The sequence below is a fragment of the Hipposideros armiger genome, unplaced genomic scaffold (assembly GCF_001890085.2).
Source record: "Hipposideros armiger isolate ML-2016 unplaced genomic scaffold, ASM189008v1 scaffold_6, whole genome shotgun sequence".
NCBI lineage: Eukaryota > Metazoa > Chordata > Mammalia > Chiroptera > Hipposideridae > Hipposideros > Hipposideros armiger.
In genome coordinates, this window is record NW_017731356.1 from 3,251,843 (window position 1) to 3,252,877 (window position 1,035).

The following is a 1,035-nucleotide window of genomic DNA, read 5'->3' on the forward strand; positions in this document are numbered from 1 at the left end:
GAACAGCAGTTCACCGCCTCAGAGATGTTCCCATGACTACTGTTTGCTTACATCATCAAGCTTACCCCTGTGGGCACTCACTTATTCCCTTGCTGCAAACCTAAGACTCGTACACGAAGTAAATTTAGACCACCTGGTCACTCTTGGCATCCTTTACAAGGTTTTAACAACAAGTTTACAAATTTTAAAATTATGATATTAAAAACAAGCACCCACAGTTAATTCTGACATAGCCTGGGGGGTCCAAAATATGAATGTCAGCAGATGCACGGAGGACATGCTGAGCTCAGCTGGGCATTCTTGTAAAGCAGAGCCAAATACGGATTTTCCGTAGGTACCGTCAGCCTGGAAGTGGAATTAGGCAATTATAGCCGATCTATCTCACACTATCTCCGCCTGCACAGAGACTCAAATAAGCAGCCACTGTGGCAGATGGAGGTTAATAGAACAATGCTCCTGCGTGTCTAACCTTCTCCTAAGCACCCATCCTGCCTCTTGTCACCTGTGTTTCTCCTGCTCCCAACATCACCCAGATTTATGGGTGCTTCTCCTTCTTAGAGACTATCCTTGATGTTATTTTGACTTGATTTCACTCAGACAGAAATAGTAAAAAAGTGTTTTTCATAGTTACCCAATCGTAAGAATATCTGGAATATTTATTTTAAAATGCAGCTTCCAAGGAAATTCCAGGATAGTCATAGCTGTGGAAATCGGCATCCTAAACCTCCTGGGAAAAGTACAAAGCAACCAGGAATATAACAATGGGACACAAAAACAGGTACATAATTTGTGTACACCAATGTTCATAGCTGAATCACCCACAGCTGCCAAAAGGTGGAAAGTACCCCAATGTCCCCCAAAAGATGACTGGATCAACAAATTGTGGTGCTATATACACAATGGAGCATTAGTCAGCCTTAAAGAGGAATGAACCCCTGGCACGTGCTACAACATGCCTCACAGACATTATGCTAAGTAAGATAAGCCAGACACTTATAGGAGGTACCTAGAGGAAAGAAATTCACAAAGACAGAA